Source organism: Urocitellus parryii, chromosome 2 (genome assembly GCF_045843805.1).
Source record: "Urocitellus parryii isolate mUroPar1 chromosome 2, mUroPar1.hap1, whole genome shotgun sequence".
In the NCBI taxonomy this organism is placed as follows: Eukaryota; Metazoa; Chordata; class Mammalia; order Rodentia; family Sciuridae; genus Urocitellus; species Urocitellus parryii.
Window position 1 is genome coordinate 66,212,582 of NC_135532.1, and position 20,668 is coordinate 66,233,249.

The following is a 20,668-nucleotide window of genomic DNA, read 5'->3' on the forward strand; positions in this document are numbered from 1 at the left end:
AAGATTTAAAATAATTTATATACTCTCAGAGTTTAAATAATTTAAAAGCAAGATAATATAATTCTGGACTCATTTAATTTTTATATCATGTCAATTCTGATCAAGTGAAAATTTCTACATCATCATTCCCCCAAACACTATTTTAAAGAAAGCCAATATAAGTTGTAAATTAAGACTGAATTCTTAAAGTCAAAACTAACAAAAAAAAATTTTTTTTTCCTGTTCTAGTATATGTTTGCCTTGATCCACCACCTCCTGAAAGGAGAACCTTATTTATGTTGTGATTCATGATAGAATTTCAAACATTTATATGAATAAATTTATTTTCTACTCATTTTTACTGCTGTAAGAATTTTCTGGAGTAACATCTGTAGGGTGCCAGAGAGCCCCAAGTCAGTGTACACCTAAGGTCCAAATCAGGCTTGTTTTAAACATGTGTAAAGTGCCTAATAATACCAGCTAAACTAAGACACTAATAAGACTAAATCTGTGTTTTTACAATATTATCTTTGTCTCAATTACAGAATGTAAACACATAACACTGAAGTGGTCTTAAGTGTAAGATCAGTTCCTAAATATTTTGCCTACATGGGTGACAAAGGTTAGTATAATTTCTCCTCCAAAGAGTTACTTCTCTACGAAAAATAACTTCAACAGATCAGAAATTGAAAGTATTATTACCATATAATACCAACAGAGTGCAGTAGAGTGAAGCTCCATTTCTCATAATTCTTGACTCTTTGTTTAAGGAAAGTAATATAAGAAATAAAATATATAGTGCATTTTATCCTATATTTGCTGAGAAATCAACATGGAAAAAAATGTACTCAAGTTAACTAGTGGACATTTAAAAAGTCCACACTGCCTAGTCTATTAAGTAATAAAAATAAGAAAACAAAATTAGTGTTACCATTTTTCAGGAAATGAACAATATTTTCAAGATTGGGAGGATTCATTTTCTTACAGTCTTGCTTTTGACTTGTCCATATTTTGTGGGGAGTGGATCTGCATTCTAATAGATAGCTTAGAGCAGAAGGAACGGTGGTATTGCTGGTAAACTCAGTTAATTTGTTCCAAATTTAAAATCCTTTCATCTGGGCCTATGGTTGTTTGCACATCGAGCATGGATCTCAAATCCTAATGGGTCACTTGCTTCTGTGGCTGGAAGCAGCCAGCTTGGCATGCCACCAGCCGGTCTCAGGAAAGCCTTCCTACAGCCAGCCAGACCTCAACTCCCCAGCCTCTTAAGCAGCTCTAGGAGCCTGCCTTGCTGAAGCATTCTGCAGGCGGTGGGGCTGGTGGACAGTGAAGAATGAGCTGATCTTGCTTCCTACCCTGGAGGAGGTCTTGCCCAGATGAAAAGGGGACAAGATGCCTTATAAGGAAGGCCTAAGCAAAGAAGGAGAAAAGACAAAGAAACCTGGAAAGGCAGGTTTAATGAACTGTTAGAATCTGATTAGAGGCTAATGTCCCTTTTAGTGCTTTGTACCAATTTACAACTGATATACTTTAACCATCTTCCCCACTGGCTGTGATAAACTCATTAGTTTAAAAATGCAAGCTAACCAGAGTCTTTGAAGTTAAAAACTTATAAATCATAAAAACTTGGCTGGATCCATGTTTCATTTAGCACATATAAATAACACTATTTTCATGATGGCTTTTTAAAACTTCCATTGTTGGTCCTGAATAATTCATTCTACAATATGTGTAGAAGTCACTATGCACATTTTAGTTTCATGTAAAAGTGAAAAATATACATTTTTCTCTTTTACTAAATCATGTTTTCACTGGAAATAATTCTACTATGATTTTACAGAATCATTCAATCATACAGAATATTACAACCGTAATAAACAACACAAATAGCAATGTTCACAGCTAGAGAACCAAGCCTCAACTGTACTGAGAAATCAACTCTCTTAAACAGTACAGATTCAATCTGTATATATGCCCAAAAATTGGGTTCTAAATATACGTGAAGCATATGCATGATTCTAACCCTGCTTAGCCTAAATGTATGCATTAAGCACCTCAGCATGCTCAAACCACCCAGGAAGGCACACAATTTTTAAACAGTGCATGGTAATTATAGCATTGAAGATACAGTCCTTGGAACAAAATAGTGATAGATTTATTATCTCACTAAGCTAAGGTCATATACATATAATCTCAGATGACTAAATTTCAAAAGTGTAATAGGTTCTAATAACTTGGAATTGCTGTCAAACATATCTTGCCATGATCTTAATCAAAATACATCTGCTGTGGAATCAATAGCTCAATTGATTCCCAAGAGGAAAATAAAATTACAGAGTCATCAATTTTAGTGTCACAGCACTTTGTATATTTATGTCATTTTGTATATTTATGTCATTTTGATGTTCTGTGACCCTCAGAATTATAATTCATGTGTAGCCATGCATTATATATAATGTATATATAAACACACCACATATATGTATAAGTTGTTGCCTATGAGTGAGTTTTATCAACTGCACATTTTACTGTAGGATTTGTTAGTTGGCTGTTGACCAATTCCATGTGCAGTGAGTGAGAACAGTGCTCTGGATAGTCCTATTTGCCAAATAAGATTTGGCAACACAGTCATCCAGCAGGTAGTAACCCTCCTAGTCAAAAGCCATATAAGTGCAACAGTGATTGATGTCAACATCTCATAAATTCAGAACGGCATGCGCAGCAAGGAGAAGGGACTGGTCTTCGATGACGGTAACTCAAACATGCAATGGCAATGACTTCTCAGGTCAGCTTTACAATTTGCCCTTCTACCCCCATATTGCAGGTCTTTTCCAATCCCTCCTAAGTGTGGGTTGGTATGCATAACTGGAATAAGCAGCTAGCGAGTCAATAATCAACAGTTTAACTTTATTTTTTCCCCTGGTACCAGGGATTGAACTCGGGAGCCCTTGACCACTGAGCCACATCCCCAGCCCTATTTTGTATCTTATTTTTAGAGGCAGGGTCTGAGTTGCTTAGCACCTCACTTTTGCCGAGACTGGCTTTGAACTCATGATCCTTCTGCCTCAGCCTCCTAAACCACTGGGATTATAGGCGTGTGCCACCACACCCGACCTCAACAGTTTAACTTTTAAACAAGGTTTCATTTCCTATGCCAAAAATATGTTTTTCCCTCTCTGGGTACAGGACATAATAGGTCACAAACATAAGAATAACAGCTAATATTTGCATATATACCATAGACCAAACCATGTGCTAAGTGTTGTACACAGAGATACTCATTTAATCCTCACAGTAACCCAAGAGGTTGCTGCTTTTATTATCTGAAGTTGAAGTATCTGGGACACAAGGAGGTTAAATTACCAGGCTAACACAATTAGTAAGTGAGAGGGCTGTGTTCCAAACCCAAGGAGTCTGACCCCAAGCTGTACTTTCAACAGTTATACTCCATCCACCTGCCTACTCTCCTCCCTATCAATATGCACTCTATACATAAAAATGGGGTAAAAATGTGACGCCTTATTGAAGGTTCCTTCAGGATAGCTCTAGAATCTAGTATCAGCTTCTTCAGACTGAGCTTAGCAAAGGAACTGTGAAACTTCTGGTAATGGTGAGAAACCATATTTTAGGGAATGACAATATTAATTTAAATCAGCCTCTGGTTTCAAAGCTATTTTACCTTTTATCCCCATAAAATCACATTTTCAATATGTTTTCTTAACTTAATGAAAGCATAAGTTTCTGGCAGGGCATAGTGGCACAAGCCTGTAATCCCAGCAGCTCAGGAGGCAGAGCAAGAGGATCACAAATTCAAAGCCAGCCTCAGCAACTTAGTGTGGCCCTAAGCAACTTAGCCAGACCCTCTCTCAAAGTTAAAAATAAAAAGGGCTGGGAAAGTGGTACAGTAGTTAAGCACCCCTGGGTTTTAACCTTGAATATGTGTATATGAGTGTGAGTGTGTGTGTGTGTGTGTGTGTGTGTGTATTTTTTCCCTATATTAAAAAGTGTCCCATTTAATTTAGCAAATGGGCCCATCCTGAATTCAACATCCAGGAAATCTATGGTAATCTCATCTATAATGTGGTGTTTTGAAAGCATTTACATTCTTGGTTCCTAATTCAATATTTTCACAAAAGTTTCATGTATCTGGGTAATACAGTAACTTCATCTCCTACCTTTATATTCAGGAAAGATGCATTTTTGCATTATATTTAATTTACAATTGCTAAGGTTAAACATTAAAGTATGTTTTTCTATGCTTAGATATCCTCAATGGCAACTCACTTGTACATGGCATATAGATTACTAAAGTACCTGAAATGGTACAAAACAAATATCAGCTCAGACTCTCCCACTTCAGCCAGCCTTTCATCTGTCATTCCTCTGCAGATTGGGAGCATGGCTATCACATTAGTGACTACATTTTATTAACAGAGCTAAAAGCCAAAACTATTTAGCATCCCCCTGTTGGGACCCTCAATTTAAATCCCTTTCATGGTTTCAATGATCCATATGTACATTACTCTGAAATATTTGTCTTCAGCCTCAAAACCAAAATCCTTCCATAAAAATGTCACACTGAAACATAGGGAGCAATCTCTCTCCTAAGGACTAGCTGAATTATGTGTGTAATGTAGCAACGTATATTATCCTGAAAACAAGAATCATTCTGTTTCCCTTATATGAGTAAAGCACTAAAGTGCCGCACAATGTACAGTTTACACAAATATTTTAGAAGTGTTTCATTTAAGTGCCAGTTGCTAAACTAGCCATGAAAAAGAGAAGCTCTTATTCAAGTTGCAAATGGATGTTTTTAAAGGAGCAAACAACCCAACCCAAATTGGAAACCCAAATTTACTAAATGCATTTTTGAAGAGCCTCAATAAAGTATGCACTGCATATCAAGGTTTCATATGGACCACACATACAATACCGTTCCCGTAAGACTGTATCACTCAGTGAGGTTGTAGACATCTCAGTTTGTGCAAGTACGCACTATGATGTTCACACAATGACCAAATCACAGAGCTACGCATTTCTCAGAACTTATCTCCATCATGAGGAGACACGTGGCTGTGCAGTTTTAGAAACAACAGATGCATGCCTTCTATCCTTTGTTCACTTGCGCAGATGGTTAAAATAACATCTGAGCTCCCAGATAACACTTCCCAAACCATTGTTAATGCAAATTGTAATAGAAAGGTATTTCTGTCATTCATACATTTGAGGGTTGCAAGTTGGCTAAATCTTTCTGTAAGTATGCATAGAGGATTTCTACTGGGCCAAAGTCATCTCATTGTGTCCACAACACATTCGTGAACTAGGAGGCACTAGAGGGGGTATCAAGGGCCAGCCAGGGACTGGAGAACAGCATTCATCAGAAACCAGAAAATACCACAGCAAGAAAAGTGCCAGCCCACACCAACAGAACCCTGGAGAGGGAAGGCAAAGTTCCAGTTCCCCTGGGCAGGAATTGTCACTCTACAGAGAGATCCAATACGTGAGAACAAGAATTAGGTGCTGGGAGGGCCTAATGAGTGGTCTTGATGTCGGATGATGGGAACAGTTGAGTTCAGTCCTGGAGAGGACATTAGAGGCAAGATCCTCTCCATGGCTGGCAGAAGCTCATTCTCTGAGCCTAGCCCCAGCAAAGGGCAGAGCCAGCTAACAGGAGCCGGAAAGATTTGGAAATTGAACCATGTACTCTGGCCCATCTCCATGCCTTCTTCCTGGGCACATGGAATGCCACACAGACTGGCCACCACGAGCCTGGACAGAAAGGCTCTCTACTCGTGGCAACTGGGAAGCACTTGTAACACAACCACAATATGATCACAGGGCTTCCAAATTTTAAAATAAGAACAATTATAACAACAATACCATTTAATGAGCACTTATATACCAAGTGTTGTTTCATGGGCTTTATATTCCCTACATCATTCATTTATTACTACTTCTATTCATTCAAAATATACTTAATGAGGGCCAGGCCCTACTCCAATTATTTAGAATACCCTAGTGAATAAAAGAAAGTTTTGTGGAGTATCATTCTAGTGATTTAACCCCCCAGTAACTTTTTTTTTACCATGTCCATTTTAGAAAAGATAATTATTAAAGTGCAGAGAGATTACATAAAGTGCCCAACATTATGAAACTGACAAGCAACCCCGCACTGAGGTGAGTCTATTTTTCACTGCTACTAGGGACAAAGGTCTTTGTCACTGCCTCAAAGCTCTAGAAGCTTAGAACTGTGCTGGCTACTCTGGACAGACCCCAGACATCACCATGGTGGTTGCAGGGCTGAGGCAGAGCTCCAGACAAAGGGAAAGTGATCTCATGTGTACTCTGAAGGGACAGAAGAGCAGCTCATCCTATGTCTCACCCCACCAGGTAGCAGCTGCCACTAACCACTTGCCCAAACCTATTTTCTACCATTCAGCTCAGGCTACATCTTGACCTCATGAAAAATGCTCCAGACCCCAGGACCGTGAAGACTCTAGGCCATCACAGGATTCATAGCAGGCAGATTCTATCACAGCGGTTAATACTAGAATCTAAGTAAAAGGAGGGCATGGATTAGTCTCTCTAATCCATGGGACTCCCCAGACTGAAAACTAGGTGGAATACATAGACTGTGCTAAGTAAGTATTTGTTGGGCTAAGGAAAGAAACATGCAGATACATATAAAATCAATTAATTATCTTGGGTTCAGGAGGTGGTAAGCTGGTTGTTGACAGAGGTAAGAGCATACACAAAAATCTTAGCGCTACGGAACTCTCCATATTGGTGAAGAATAAAGACGTTAGTAAGGCCACAACATTTCCTTCATTGGGAGAGTAACTGATGAGATCAGAAAGGTCACTTGGGGTCAGGTTCTGAGAATTCTTATATATTAAGGCAATTCACTCATTCATTAATTTTTTTTTTTATTATTGCCTTGCTGTTTGCTAGTTGTTCCGGGTGCCGGTGAATAAGATAATATCTCCTGAGAGCTTGCAGTAAATGGGGAAGAAATGTGTTTGGGTGTAACACAATAGCTGATGGGAATCATGAAGGCCTATTAAACAAAAGCAGATATGTTTAAGCTTTGTTTTTATAATAACAGAACTGTACCAAGTTCAGTGGCACCCACCTGTAATCCCAGTAATGCGAGAGGCTGAGGCAAGCGGATTCCAAGACCCTATCTCAAAACAAAAGGTAAAAAGGGCTATGGGTATAACTCAATGATTAAAGTACTCCTGGGTTGAATCCTCAATATCACAGAAAAACAAAACAATAGTACTCAATGTAATCTGAAAGACAGTTCATAAAGATATAATATGAAAGTTGGGACCTAATCCGACATGATGAAGATTTGGGCCTAATTTTTCTTCCATTAGGTGCAAAGTCTCTGATCCTCAATCCACTTTGAGTTGAGTTTTGTGCATGGTGAGAGATAGGGGTTTATTTCATTTTGTTACATGTGTAACCCTTTGTTGAAGAGGCTATCTTTTCTCCAATGTACCTTTGTCTAAGATAAGATAACTGTAGTTATGTGGGTTAGACTCTGTCCTCTATTCTTTACCATTGGTCTACAGGTCTATTTTGGTACCAATACCATGCTATTTTTGTTACTATTGCTCTGTAGTATATTTTAAGGTCTGGAATAGTAATGCTGCCAGCTTCATTCTTTTTGCTAAGGATTGCTTTGGCTACTCTGGGGAATTAAAACCAAAAATCAATAAATGGGATGGATTCAAACTAAAAAACTTTTTCTCAGCAAAAGAAATAATCAGTTAGGTGAATAGAGAGCCTACAGAATGGGAGCAAATCTTTACCACAAGCACATCGGATAAAGCACTAATCTCTAGGATATATGAAACACTCAAAAACCTTAACACCAAAAAAAAAAAAAAAAAAACAAATAACCCAATCAATAAATGGGCCAAGGAACTGAACAGACACGTCTCAGAAGAGGATGTACAGTCAATCAACAAATATATGAAAAAATGTTCATCTCTCATAATTAGAGAAATGCAAATCAAAATACTGTAAGATATCATCTCACACCAGTAAGAATGGAAGCTATTATGAAGACAAACAACAATATATGTTGGCAAGGATGTGGGGGAAAAGGCACATTCATACATTGCTGGTGGGACTGCAAATTGGTGCAGCCAATCTGGAAAGCACTATGGAGATTACTTGGAAAACCTGGAATGAAACCACCATTTTACCCAGCTATCCCATTCCTCGATTTATACCCAAAGGACTTAAAAACATCATATAGCAGTCATATCAATGCTCATAGCAGCACCATTCACAATAGCTAAATTGTGGAACCAACCCAGATGCCCTTCAGTAGATGTATGGATAGGGAAACTATATACACACACACACACACACACACACACACACACACACACACACAGGAACATTACTCAGCATTAAAAGAGCATAAAATCATGGCATTTGCCGGTAAATGGATGGAGTTGGAGAATATCATGCTAAGTGAAGTAAGCCAATCCCCCCAAATAAAAGCTGAATGTGTTCTTTGATATGAGGATGCTCACTCATAATGACGATAGGAATGAGGGGAACATAGGAGGAATGGAGGAACTTTAGATAAGGAAAAGGGGAGGGAGGGGAAGGGAGGGGGCAAGGAGGTAGGAATGATGGTGGAATGAGTTAGACATCATTACCCTAAGTACATGTATAAAGACACAAACAGTATGAAAATACTTTGTATAAAAATCTGTGACTTGAAACATTGTGCTCTAATATGTGTAACATGAAATGAGTAGCATTCTGCCATCATGTATAACAAATTAGAATAAACAAATATTTTTTTTTTTTTAGAAAAAGAGATAAGATGAAACAGGGAAGGGATAGCAATGAGCTCACGGTATCCCGTGACTGCCCAGGAGAAGAGAGGAGCATGAACGAAAGCAGTGGCCATAGAAATAAACAGGAACAGAAGGAAAACTATTTGAGAGAATTCACAGCAAGAATGAACAGCCTTTGACGACAGCCTTGGTGGAGGAAGCCTGGTGTAGACAGGGCATCCATCGTGGCACAAAATTCTCTAGATTTTACACTAAGGAGGAGGAAGGAAAAGAAGTGGGAAATGAAAACCACGCTACTCATTCCTCCTTAACTTATAGGACATACTATACCCTGGGATGTGTGGATATTTGGATATAATTGTAAGGGTTTTGCTTACTCAGAATCTGTTAAACAAATGTTGTGTAAGGGGGTGGGGTTCTCTCTAGTAGCCTGAATCATGAAAAAGAGTATAATAAAAGCAGACTTATCCAAACAGGGGAAAATGGTTTTTAAAAACTATATAAATCATTTCTGATTAGCTACATACTTATAGAAAAAGAATTTGCTCTTCTTCCAATACCATTTTTTTTTTCCCTCAAACGTATCAGTTCTGGAGACTATCATTGTTATCAAAACAAGCAAACAACAACAAAAAATGAATTGCTATTGGACAAGAAGAAGTTTTCGTGCTGTACATTAATATGGTTAATCATTTCCCTTTGCGAAAAGTAATTTATGTAAAATGAAAAGAAAAACCAGAATACTAAATGGAATATGTAATGAAATAATACCACTGGTCTTTTGTGCCTCGAGAAAATGTAGATTACTATCTAGTATTAAGTCATTTATTTTCTGGAGGAAAAAAAGAAATGATCATTGACCTATATTTCCACCTTTTCTTGTCTACCATAATGTCAAGTGGCTCCTTATCATAAACCACAATAGATTAACTTTCTAAACCACAGCTGTTGAGTGTTGTCTCCTGCACAGACTGAAGAAAGAGCACTTGTGAACTGAGAATAAGTAAAGAAATTTAGAAGAAAAAAAACTTCAAGTCAATTTTTTTAAAAAATTATTACCACTAGTATGGCAATATGTAAAAACGTGGATGTGTAACTGATGTGATTCTGCAATCTGTATATGGGGTAAAAATGGGAGTTCATAACCCACTTGAATCAAATGTATGAAATATGATATGTCAAGAGCTTTGTAATGTTTTGAACAACCAATACAAAAAATTTTACCATTCTAAGAGAAACAAAAAGAGAATGAGTACCTTACAGGTCTTTGAATGGCCAGAAAAAAAATGTGTAAACTGCTAAACAAGTAAACTAGGTTTTAACTTTTCCTCCAAGAATTCACATTCATTCCCTTTTTCATCTCTAATTTAACCCTTTAAATTTTTGGTTCTTACTATGTAACTTTATCTTCCTTTAAAATCCTGAGCAAACGACCTTCATTTTTATTTTGACGAAGAAGCATTATCAAAGCACATGAAAGATAACATGGTATCTATCTTGTTATTAAGAGCTATAACTACAATAGTAGTAAAAGATTACACCAACAAGTTGCAATAGTTTGCATTGCCTAGACAATCTCATCAGATGCACAGCAGAATAGCTAAGCCAGTCCCTTCTCTTTCCCACCCCTACCCAACATTCTGGATCCCAGGAATGAGAAAGGTTGCTAGAAGGATGCCAAGGGCACACACTCCTCTCAAAATGCAATCTGTCCACCTCCAGGGTTGGCCACTTCACGTTTTGATTTTCCAGATTCTCCAAATATTTGTTATACTAATTAAATGTCCTTAGTTTTAATAATTGTATTTTACATATAATTCATTGTCAGTACTCATTAAACATTTTTATTGGCAATGCTGTTACATATTTACTTTCTTTTTGCTGCTTACAGCATCCAAAGAATTCTAACTACCTCATCCTGTTATTCTTCTAAAAGCATGTTGTTTTCCATATCTGGATTTCTTTCAGTATACTCTCAATATTGTACAGACATACATTAGAATAGGACATTGCCTAGGATCATGGGCCTATGATCAGAATTTCTGGTTTAGACTCTGCTCTCTACTTGGTGTACAACCTTCTCACAGTTTTATTCAAATTCTAACATGTAACATGAGTCAGGGAATAAAAACACTCATTCAACAAAAATTTAGATATTATTTTAATTAAGAAATTATGTAACTGCACAGCATTTACTGAGATTTTCTAATTTCTTGTCTGCCTCTTAATAAACATGACCCATAAAAAGAGAAACAGTGTAATTTTGAACCTGCATAACTTATTTCACCCAGGAAGTCTCTAATACCTTACTCTGTTATTTGATACTGAATATGGTTTAAATGAATGTAGTTCATAGAAAGTACTCTGTTGGCAAGATTGCTAGTAAATTTGCTCAGCTTAGGAAATCTGCTGCTGTAACTCAGATATATTCTTTTAGACCAGGGTTTGTCAACATCTGCAGGAGGGACATTTGTCATGGGGGTTTGTCCTGAGCATTACAGGATGTTCAGCAGTAACTATGTCTTCTCTACCAAATCCCAGCAGCATTCCTTCAGCTATAAATATAAAAAGTGTTTTCAAAATATATGGTAGGGGAGAAAGAGGTGGCTCATTTAAAAATCACTATTTGACGATTACTGATATTAAGAACTCATTAGGAAACTATCTTATTTTTATGTTGAATTATACATCTAATGAAATAGCATAAAAAGTACCTCAACATTAAAACATGGTAATAACTGATACAAAGTATATTTATAGTTAACTCTGAAATATACCTGCTGGGAAATTAATGTTTTGTAAGACTAGCTTATTTGAATTCCTTCTACCTTTCTGTCATTATCAAAATTTTCCCACTAACAGGTACAAAGATTCCAGAGAGGAGCTATGAATGTGCTCCTATTTTAAGCAAAGAGAACTGAAAGAAACCTGCAAGGATTTCAATATTAGTATAGTAATTCAGGGGAGATTTCTGATCCTATTCTTCAACATGGCCAATGAGAATCCACCTAATTAGCCTCAAAAAATGCCCAAAGAAACTGTAATTACCCAAACAAATATAGAATGTACACTTGCAACATGGAACTAGAAGATAAGAGTTTTTATTCTTAGCTGTACATCTGATTTGCTAGATGAGGTTTTTATATTTTGCATTTCTTCACAGAAATAGGATGCCCCTATATCAAGGACAACATGTTTCATAATATGAACTGAAGTATAAACCTGTTTATATTTTAATAATTTCATTAGAAATGCTATCTTTCAAGTAATGTAAAAGTCAATACATCCTTGTGACTGTGCCACATAGTACCTGGGAACTAAAAGAACAACACAGGTTATATAAATTAGATTGGTAAGGAAAGTGGGAAAGAGTGCTTTCTTACAAAAAATTAAAGGTATGAGGGGTCATGGGGCAAGAAACACAATTTTTAGTTTTGAATGTTCTCTAGAGGATCTTGCTTTTTGATTCATAGGAATAAAGGAAGGAATTGTTCTTAGGCGGGAGACATGCTGACAGGGTAAACCACAAATTCATTTCCATTGGTACATGCAGCTTCTGCGCAGTCTGTACCTGTGCTGACTAGCAGCCATTAGCTATGTGAGCAATCAAGCAGCTGAAATGTGCCTTGTTCAAATTTAAATGTTTTATTGTAGAACGTACACGGACTTTGAAGACAGTAAATAGGGGAGTTTTGAATTAATTCTATGTTGAAATACATCAATTATACTGGCTAAATTAAATAATAGTTTTTAAATTTTTCTAATCTCTACCAGAAAACATTAAAAAAAAAAACTTACCTTTCTTAGTGCCTACTAAAAAATTTAAGATTATATACAGATTGCATTCAGTGTCTCTGGGCCAAGCTGATGTAACTACAACTTCAGTAGTTCTCAACCTGACTTAGTACCATGGTCCTCCTCTGGCCTCCATCAAACAGTATGGAAATTTTGGGACAGGACAAGGAGAGGGAGATGGAAAGGTTTTAATGTCATAAAATCAGAGAAGCACCACTGACCCTTAGTGTCCAGGGATGTTAAAAGGCCTCAGTGCATGAGCCTCTCTCAAACACCAAATAATTTTCCTAATTATATGCTTAACCATGTTCCCATTGAAAAACTAGGCAGGTAGTCTCACCTGCCAATCAGACTGCAGAACTCATTGCTGGAATACAACTTTTTATCTTCAGCCATATCTGTGTCTCAACATTCACAACTATACTCTAACTGTTAAGTGGTTAATGTCTCCAACCAGACATTCCAAGGGCGTGGCACAATTAATGAACCCAAACCACAACTGGTTGTACCTGAACTCCACAAGCTCTTGGGAGGAAAAAAAAAAAAGGAAAGCAAGACTTTTCTTTTTGCTCTGCTTCCTCCATTTTCTCTCAAAGAATGACACACCATCCACCTTCTTCTCCAGGATAGTAACCTTTCCCTTGTGAGTGCATGTGGAATTAGCTACCAGAATTCATGTTTAGTTACGGCCAACTGACTCTTGCTAATCTTGTTAGTCTTTACCTATGTGATGGTTCTGCTACCATCTCCTCCTCCAGCCCACTGCCAAATACATCTTTGTTCAGAAACTTGTTCCTGTGTCTACTGTGTAACAAATTGACAGCGGCAGAGTGAAAAACCTCAGCAATCTTGGATGCCAGGGGAAAATGTCAGGTCAGAGAGGAAGCCTCAGAAAATCTGACCACATCTTACACAAGAAGAGTTCATTATGTACCCACAACTTCAAAAACAATGCTTTCAAGTGAGAGAGGGGAAGAAGGGAAGGGGGGGGTCTAAAGTGATATGTCCTTAAAACTGGAGCTGAGAGAATGTTAGGTTGATATTTTCTAGTTTTGTTGATATTTTAAACAAATTTATATCTATGTAATTTAAAAAAAATGCTTAGCAGGTTCAGAATTTGAGGTAAAAAAAAAAAAGAGTTAAGTATGCTAAAAGAAAGAGAAATCAAATTTCCTATCCAGGTTGACACTCATAATATAAAAGAGCCACTGCAGACCTCTAATCAAGAGAGTACACAAGCACACACTCTCATGTGTACGTGCATGTTGCAAACAAATTTTAAAGGGCACAAACCTAAAAACTATGAGACAAAACTGAAAGGAACTTACTAAGTTTTATTAGAAAGTGATGCAATGAATTTTCTCTACTACTTAAAGTAGGCTATATCAACTCATGTTTGCAAATATTTTCATTTTGCATAGATCTGTTACTTGGTTATTTAATCTGCGAATGAAATAATCATTTTTATGCCCAAGGGAATTACATGACAATACAATAAACATAAATTTTTATCTGGTTCTAAATATTTAGCATCCCTGGAAAAAAATGAAAGCAAATACCAAATACTCACCCCACACACATCTCACAGAGCAGTGACTGTATTCTAGGAGATTTTACTCATTTAAAAAAATTGATCTTTTATCTTCTTTTCTGGGACAGTATGCAGGAGCACAAAGATTTACACTTGTCAGATTTTGAAACAAATTATGTACTAATCTTATAATTATCACAATTAGACTCCTGCCCCTCATGCAGATCTCTCTCTCCCTTGGGTCTTTAATCAGTAAAGCCACATTCTCAGGTTATATAACAATATTGGAAATGTTATATGAGAAAATTCCTAAAGAGTTACTGCAGAAAGAACTGGGTTCACACTAATAATGCATTTTTGGAAGAACTAAAAATATCCTCTGGGACTTCCAGTTTCCTGTCCAACATGTAAGAATCTTAGAAGTCGCCACAAAGTCTTAAGAGCAAATTAAAAGCTGAAGAAACTGAAAAAACAACAACTCTTCTTAGATTTATCCAGATAAGTAAGGTCACAGGGTGATCCTGCCCCCAAATTAGAGAAAAAGACAGGAGGATGCAGGGAAACATAACTTACCAGAGCAGAGACCTTCTATGGACCATTGTCTAGGCAGGAGAACCTCAGTTAACTGACAGACTATGTGTGAACAACTCTTGAGAGCTGAAACTCCAGGGAACCAAGTCACAGGGGCTTGCCCGTATTTGTACAGTGAAACTTTTAATCTTTTGTAAAGTAAATTTTCATGTTTAATAAAGGGAATTTGTGTTAGGCTTTTTAAGGGCAAATGACCTGAACATGTACCTCACCAAAAGGGACACACAGGATAAGTAAGCATATGAAACAATGCTTAACACCCCATGCCATTAAGGAATTGCAAATGCAAACAACAAGACACACAGCACACTCAGTAGAATGGCCAAAATCTAGAACACCGACAATGCCAAATGTTGGCAAGGATATGGAACAACATGGGTTCTCATTCACTGCTGGTTATACAAAATGGTACAGCCACATTGAAAGACAGTTTGGCAGCTTCTTACAAAACCAAATATATTATCAGAGGACCCCACTATAATACTTCTTGGAATTCACTCAAAGAACTTTAAGAAGTATGTCCACACGGTGTTTATACCATAACTGCTAAAACCTGGAAGTAATCCAGAGATCCTTCAGGAGGTAAATGAATAACTGTGGTACATCCAGACAATGGAATACTACTCAGTGTTCAAAAGAAATGAACCAAAAGCCAGGAAAAGATATGGAGGAAACTTGTGCATATATTACTGAATGAAAGAAGCCATTCTGAACAGGATCATATAATTGATGCCAACTATATGACATTCTGCAAAAGGCAAAATATGATGACAGGGAAACCCACAGCAGTTGCCAGGGTCTAAAAGGGAAAGTGGGGTGAACAGGAAGAACACAGGATTTTTAGGGCAGTGAACCTATTCTATATGATACTACAATGAGGCACACACATCACCCCACATCTGTCAAAACCCATTCAATGTACACCCGGAATGAGTCCTAATGTAACTGTGGACTTCAGATGATAATGATGTGCTGATGTAGGTTTACAGATTTTAATAACTGTACAACTGCAGCATGCATACACATAATTGGGGACACTGTGTATGTGGGTGGGTGGGAGAGGAAGATGTGTATGGAACTCTATACTTTCCACTCAATTTTTCTGTGAATATAAAATGCTTCCAACAATAAAGTTCATTACTTTAATAAAATTCTCTTAGAAATTGAATTATAAATTCCATTTTAAAAATTTAAAACAAAAGGAATACATTCTGTACAGTTGTTTCCAGAGATGCAATTCAATAACTAAATGGAAAATTCAATACTGCAATTCATCCTGTAGTCAGACGATATCAGGAATAAATATTTGGACATACGTAAAAAGAGTAATTTGTACAAGTAATCATTACTGCCAAGTCTATGAAACCATGAAGAGTGACAAGGCGCTATCACAAGAGTTTTGAAACAACAGAACTCATTCCCAGACTATTTTATATTGTTTAAACATACCTATAGTAGAGCTCCAAATATAATTTCATTACCGTACAGTAATTTTAAACATTTTGTCAAGATCAATATAAGGGATTGATTGATAATTTGAAATAATAAGCAACATGGGGAAATATCATTCTGCATGTAATCATTCTCCTGGCAGTGAAGAAAATCATCACCCTGGGTATGTGCCTGTTAAACATAAGACTAAAATACAATTGAATAAAGCATAATACAGTCAATTTTATGCCAGAAGATATCAGAAGCATGGGACATATGTACCTGTAGGGGGCGGTGATGGCAGATGGCCTAAACTTCTATGTCCCTGGAAAATGTCCAGTATTGAAACAATGGTGGGTTTTGGATCACAGCACTCTAAATGGACTCAGCTGAACTTTTCCATGTTTCCAATTTTAGAATGAATTACAAAACGTTAAAAAAAAAAACAGTTTTAAGTGATCAGCTTTACTTTTCTAACAAATAGAATAAGTCATACAATAAAGTTGGGGAATATTTGTTTCAATCTCTTACCTTTGAAGCTAAAGAGTGCTTAGCAAAGTAATTCCATTTTTCGGATGACTGAATAACTGTATGATACTAATAATGCCAATCAACATGTTTCATTTTAAACACTCAATTGGTCAGACCTTAATATTCAGACAGAAAATAAGTTATCAAGAAACATAAATGTTAATATACTTAATCATTGGATAAAACATCATTTAAGTTTCTACAAATAATTAATTTTCAATTGGGAGCTGTGGACAATTCAGATACTAAAGTCTAATTCTCTGGTTCAAAAACTCAAAAACAATTGGCAAGAAGACCCCACCCCCCAGTGATCGATGGGAAGAAAACCTGTCACCATGAGATGATGAAGGGGAACTTGACAGCATTAGTGTCTGAAGTTCAACTCATGGACCTGTTTTTATAATTTATTACCAGTGAAGTCAACAAACAGGGAAACTAACTTAAAAGCCCTACAGTCCCTTCCTAAGGGACTGTAACAAAGGTCTAGTGTTTCATTTTATGCCATTCAGATTCTTACCCCACACAATCAACGATGAGAAAGCAACCTGCGCTATGATAAAACCTTCCAGGGAACCAAGGTACCTGGTACCTTTTCACACCTACATAAACTGTAGCCAAGGATACACAGAAAGAAAGAAAACAAAAGTACTAACAGGACTTCCAAGTAATAGTGGACTACTTTGTTTAAAAAAATAGTTTTAAAATTGCAGATGGACACAATATCTTTATTTATTTATTTTATGTGGTGCTGATGATCAAACCCAGTGCCTCACACATGCAAGGCATGTGCTCTGCCACTGAGCTACAACCCCAGCCCAACAGTGAACTTGTTAATGACACCTACCAGGCCAAAAGGCGTTGAAGACAGAAGAGCTACAACATGATTTCAGAAACACTCGGAAAATCTTAGGTCACCCTAGTTTTAGTGTATCCCCCCCAAATTTGGGGGTTTCCCAATTCTTCCGATATGGTATCAGCATAAATCCTAAGAAGCAGACTAATAGGCTCTGACATGTGCGGGCTGATCTGAACCTAGCACAGAACATTCAACAATGCCAAAACCAGTCTGTAAGGGGTGCGTCCCAATCATTTTCATACCAGGGAGCATGTACAAAAGGCAATGGCTCGGCCAGGTGCAGTGGTGCACGCCTGTAATCCCAGCAGCTTGGGAGGCTGAGGCAGGAGGATCACGAGTTGAAAGCCAGCCTCAGTAACTGCAAGGTGCTAAGCAACTCGGTGAGACCCTGTCTCTAAATAAAATGCAACATACGGATAGGGATGTGGCTCAGTGGTTGAGTGCCCGAGTCAAATCCCCAGTACCCACACATCCACCCCCAAAAAAGGCTATGGCTCTTGGGCTGGGGTTGTGACTCTGAGGTAGAGTGCTTGCTAGCACATGTGAGGCACTGGGTTCAAGCTTCAGCACCACATAAAAATAAATAAATAAAATAAAGGCAACAACTTAATTAATTAATTAATTTAAAATAAATAAATGGCAATGTTGTGTCCATTTACAACTTTAAAAATATATATTTTTTAAAGGCAATGGCTGTGTTGCACAGGGTGGGGATGGAGATCAAGCTGATGCTGGGCTCAAGGATGCATACCTCAGGCACACCTATAACTCATCTGGGGTCAGGGTGTGGCTTGATACACCATGCCAGTCAAAAACTTTCCCTTAGGATCCAGTGTCCTCAACATGACTACCATACAAACAAAACAAACCAAAAAGACAAATAAAAACCCAAAACAGTGCCGCGAATCACAACATCATGCCTTAAGCTTTATATTTTAATTGATAAATGCTGCCTCTGTTAAAAGTACATTTCCCCAAGACAAAAGTTTATCAAATATTTATCTCAAATGAGACTACAGAGGAAATATTTTAATCAAGTTCCCACAAGAAATAACTTATTCTAAAAGCACACTTTTTATTTTTTATATCCCATTTCTTCATTCTTCCATAAAATGTAGAAACCGTATGAGCCTCATCTTTCTTTCTTAGGGGGTCCAGGCTCCGATCGCTTCAGCAACATCCTACACTGAGAGTAATGGGATTTTCAGACAAAGCAGGTGTGATGGATGGGGACCCTTGTTGTCACTATTGTTTGCACCTGTTTCTCCGCAGGTGTTCATGATCCATCCCAGTGTGCATAGTCCAGGAAGGAACAGTGCAGAGGCTGACTTAATCTCCCATGGGCAGGAAATGCAGAAAATATTCATACACATAACTGGACATTGCTCCAAAACTCCTATTCCCCTTTTCATCACTCTTTTTTCTTTTCAAAAGAGAACAAATTCATTATAATGAAGTGAATGGAATTTCATTAGAGCCATTAAGTCCCTATTACAGCAGGCTCTCCAAACTAGGAAATGACCATCTCCTACCAATGAGTTATCTTTTCCAAGCTTTTGTGATAGAGCTGCACCGTAATTAAGAGCAGACCACTTTCATACTCTAGTGGGTGGATCTGTAAACTGCAATCGATTTGGCACAAAATATCAAAAGCCATAAAAATGCACACATCTTTAGCTCTAGAGACTAACTCTTGGAATTTATCCCAAGGTAATAATTAAGGATGTGCAAAATAATATTTATTTCCCTGCTGTTCATAATGACTACTTCTTGGAAATAAACTAAATGTCCAAAAATAGGATAGTAGCTGAATTGTCATAGACCTATAAAGTAAAATATCACAAGTAAATATTTCAAAAGATACAGAAGCATATGAACATTTCAAAAGATACAGAAGCATGTCTATGACATGCATGGGCTTTAACTGTATTCTTAAATATAAAAATCAAAACACAGAACATTAAAATTTGCCTCATTAAATGCTGACAGTCTTACTTCTCTCGTGTTTTTGGATGCTTCTCTAATATGATGAGCATGTATTGTTTTGACAAAGAGAAACTAGGGGATAAAAAACAGTACAAGTTTATTTTCTTTAAGATGCCAAAGAAATGAAACTCTCAGAAAGAGGAAGGATTAGAAATGGGATTTAGGAAGAACTCCTTACAAGTGTGATTATGAGGCTCCGAAATGTGCAGTCAACAGAGGTCATGGAATCTCTTTGCCTGGGGGATTTTTAAGAAAAGGGTAGCCAACTCTCATTTGAGGACAGCTTGAATGCAATTCTGACCTCTGCGGCCTCTTGCAGCTCCGTGTGCAAAAAGCCTGAGCCAAAATACAATTTTCACTCACTGACACACAAAGTGGTCAATTCCTCAGATTGCCCCCAATCCTCTACAATCCTCTACCCAATTCAAGAGAAAAGTAACCCTAACATCTTCCACCCAACAGTGAAAGCCAACGAGCTTGACTTTATGTGACAGCAGCTTGCCTGTGCATTATTCAGATAATACAATGGAATGTTAGTCTTCTGCAATACACCAGGGTCTTCTGAGTTTCCCACATTAAAGAAAAATTACGTACTTCAGCTACTTAAATATCCCAAGCTGCTACAAAGAAAACGATGGTGCCTATTAACAATCTAATGCACATTTACTTGTAAGTCTTAAGGCTCAAAACGTTAAAAATCATGACCAAAGTAACTGGGGGGATGTGGTTAAAGACGAATAAAAATGTTCAATTCTGATAAGTTCATTTCTTTTAAAAAGACCTCTTGAATTCTACCCCTACTATCACAAAACAAAACAAAAAGATCCACCAAGGACTGCCTCTTTGTTTTGTGAGCTTTTCTATAAATGCAAATGTAACATTGTCCAAGATGTTTTAATGGGAAGCAGTTTTCCTGGCCTTGGCCAAAAGGGAAGAAGATAGAGAAGAAGAAGACAGAGTTGAAGGGTTAACATAAGCATGACCACAGTGAAGATGGTTTACACCAATTACCAAACTGAGAAAATGAGCTTGAATCAAGGAGGAAGGCAGCTCACTGGCCAAGGAGGAGGAGGCGGCCAAGGTTGAAGCACGGGGTCACAAGAGAGAAATAACGTGTGGTGATGCTACAAGCTAGATGAATAA

The 20,668-nt window shown here is 37.4% G+C and overlaps 1 protein-coding gene across 2 annotated transcripts in view; it reads right to left on the bottom strand.

Moving 5' to 3' along the window:
* Klf12 (KLF transcription factor 12) overlaps positions 1-20,668 on the bottom strand; it is a 426,606-nt gene that overhangs the window by 240,454 nt on the left and 165,484 nt on the right. The window lies entirely within an intron of this gene.